The sequence below is a fragment of the Prionailurus bengalensis genome, chromosome A1 (assembly GCF_016509475.1).
Source record: "Prionailurus bengalensis isolate Pbe53 chromosome A1, Fcat_Pben_1.1_paternal_pri, whole genome shotgun sequence".
NCBI classification, from domain to species: domain Eukaryota; kingdom Metazoa; phylum Chordata; class Mammalia; order Carnivora; family Felidae; genus Prionailurus; species Prionailurus bengalensis.
The window spans coordinates 108317040-108320331 of NC_057343.1; the positions used below are offsets into that span (position 1 = coordinate 108317040).

General features: G+C 32.3%; 1 non-coding gene across 1 annotated transcript; it reads right to left on the reverse strand.

Moving 5' to 3' along the window:
• Positions 1–2310: 2310 nt before the first annotated feature.
• LOC122496696 lies at positions 2311–2372 on the reverse strand. Its single transcript, XR_006300906.1, has one exon. It is a non-coding gene; the product is annotated as a U7 small nuclear RNA (small nuclear RNA).
• Positions 2373–3292: the final 920 nt, after the last annotated feature.

The window sequence follows — 3292 nt, forward strand, 5'->3', positions numbered from 1 at the left end:
GAGCAGGCCACACATGATTTTAGAATTGCTACTTGCCCCTGGATCTCTCTCATTTATTAACTCCCTATCTGTTAATTAAAAATTATTGCAAGATAGATAAAAAGTCTCAGTCTACAAGTAGAGATAAAAGACCTAATATGCAAACTCTAGATTCCTTTAATTTAATATATAAAGTGGGGAAAATTACACTGAAATATAATCAGTAGATAAATGAATAAACATAAGTGGTTCTATCAAATTCTGTCTCTATGCATCATGTTAGTGAGAGTGAGGAAAATAAGATGATAGTGGGACTCCAATAGAAAAAAGAAGAGGCTGTTACCAAGAAAACAAATATTTCAACTTTATTTTCTTGTCCAAGGCTATTCACAGTTTATTTTCAGTTGAGGCAAAGCAGAAGGAAGTTGCCACAAGTCACATATTTGGACAACTCTGTTGCGTTTGATTTACTGGTTTAGTGTGTTAACAATGAATCTCATCATTCACAGGAAACTTTAATCTCAGAAAATTCATTTCCTGAGGTATCACTGTATTCAAAAACAACTCTTTAACTTCCTCTTCACTTTTCCTACAACTTTTCTTAATATCAAATTTCTTGTCACATTTTGGAGAGTCACATAAGGCATCATTTCAAATTCAAAGCATTAAACTGTAATAAAATCAGAGTATCCAGTGTTCTCCATAAATGTAAAACAATGTATATGGACCAAGGGATCATGGAAGAAATGGCCATGGGTTTCAATTCAAGTCTTCTTACTAGAGCAAGAATAAAGAAATACAAAACCATTTGGAGAATTTACATCTTTACAGTTTTGCTAGGATGCTTTCACAGGCTGGAAAGGAAACATGGGATTTTTTTTTTTTTTTTTATATTGTGACTTCCCTCCTGTAACTAGTTTCACGCTGAGTGACATGTTTTCTGTGGGAATGGTCTTCTGCATTGCTCTGCTACCTTTTCCTGTTCCTCTGAAATCGTATCTAGAAAAATAGGGAGAATAAGTTTGTCCTTGGTAAGAAAAATGCTATGGCTACAAAGCAGTGACATTTAAGCAAGGATCTTTAATTAATAAATAAAAATGTTCACACTATCTCTGTGTTAAAGGAAGATGGGCAGTGTTATTTTTATTACATTTAATATATTTTATTTAACATATTTAGTTTCATTAATATATGTTATGTTTATTCTTTGTAATTTCTGATTTTTCTATTTATAACATGTATCTCTGGTATGATCAGAAAAACAATTATAACATAGAATGTTAAAACAGAGAAAATTGAGAAAAATGTAATTTTTTTCAATTTTCAAATGTCTGCTTGTTTTTCTTTAAAGTTTATTTATTTATTTATTTATTTATTTATTTATTTATGATAAAAATATATGTATATATTTTTTCAGGAATAGAATATAGTGATGTATCACTTACATGTAACACCCATGCTCATCCCAATCAGTGTCCTCCTTAGTGCCCCTCACCCCTTCAGCCCTTCCCCTCCAACCAACACTCCGCCAGCAACCCTCACTTTGTTCTCTGTATGTAAGAGTTTCTCATGGTTGTCTCCCTCTCTATTTTCATGTTATTTTTGTTTCTCTTCCCTTATGTTCATCTGTTTTGTATCTTCCACAAATGAGTGAAATCATATGATATTTGTCTTTCTCCGACTGACTTACTTAGTGTAATACAGTCTAGCTCCATCCACGTTGTTGCAAATGGCAAGATTCCATTCTTTTTCATTGCCGAGTAATATTCCATTGAATATATATACCACATCTTCTTTGTCCATTCATCAGTTGATGGACATTTGGGCTCTTTCCATAATTTGGCTATTGTCGATAGTGCTCTGTAAACATTGGGGTTCGTGTGCCTCTTTGAATCAGCATTTTTGTATCCTTTGGATAAATACCTAGTTGTGCAATTGCTACATCATAGAGTGGTTCTATTTTTAATTTTTTTGAGGAACCTCCACACTGTAATTATATGTCTGTAAGAATCTAAACCAGAAACATCACTCAAACTAATTCTTAAGGAATAAAGTCACAGTACCTAACTGGCCTTGTTCATGGCTCTTCTTAAGTTGCTTTCTGGAAGTTTCTTAATGGGTTCCAAAAGAAAAACGAGGAGATTTTAAGGGTCATAAGGTAGTTTTCTAAGTTTTAAATAGCTAACCTTTATTTTCCACCAAACAAATTAAAAATGATACACCTGTGACTTGGTAATAAACTAAGGAAACTGTCACTGAACTCCACAGACGGACCTGAATTTGCTCTTTTATTTATTTATTTATTTATTTATTTATTTATTTATTTATGGAGGGGGTCTTCTGGTAAAAACCGGAAAACCTGCTAGACAAATTCTAAAAGAGCTGTAACACTTGAATTTGCTCTTTTAAAATGTATGTACATATGTTGCTGTTTCCCAAGGTGTTGCTGCCAGGCATTAACATTACTAAGAACTATTAAAATGCTGACTTAGCATTCTTTGTAAAATATTTCTTATGTGACCAGAGTGGAACACTCTGAACCATACCATAATGTTTAACAAATAGCCAACAGATCATACAGTGTGAATGAAATCGTGACTAGTAATGCCTGAATGATTTTGAATGTGATAATTTTTGAAAATTCTAGAGGCCTTCTGTACCTGATATATTCCATATTGTGTTTCTTTTCTGAATTTTTTAATTTTTAAAAAATTTTTATTTTAGAGATAGAGTGCAAGCAGGGGAGAGGGGACAGAGAGAGAATCTTAAGCAGGCTCCACACTCAGCTCCACACAGAGTCCAACATGGGGTTAAATACAACAACCACAAGATCTTGACCTGAGCTCAAATCAAGAGTCACTTAAACAACTGAGCAACCCAGGTGCCCCTGGGTTTCTTTTTCTAAAATTTGCTTTGCTTATCAGTATTTATAATTTAAGATATATTGCACTTTCCATGGGGAAAAAAATCTATAATACTTCCTTTCTAAAAGTTCAATGTACTGATATAAAGTAAAAATTCTTAAAATAAATTAATTTACCTTATTTAAGTTTATTGAAATGTCAGAGTTGTGGATAATTTTTCTTAACTAAGACTAATGTGCAGGGTAAATACAAAAAATACACAATTAATTTAAGCCTCATACTTTAAACTTCAAAGCAGTTGTCAACCAATATTTCACCTTTCAAGTAAACTAAAGTCATATTTTAGCATCCTTATAAAAAAGAAATATCTTACCTTAGAATTTCTTCACATCCATATCCATAGAATAGTTTTTATAGTGATTTCCAGAATATTGGTGAAACTTTTCTAA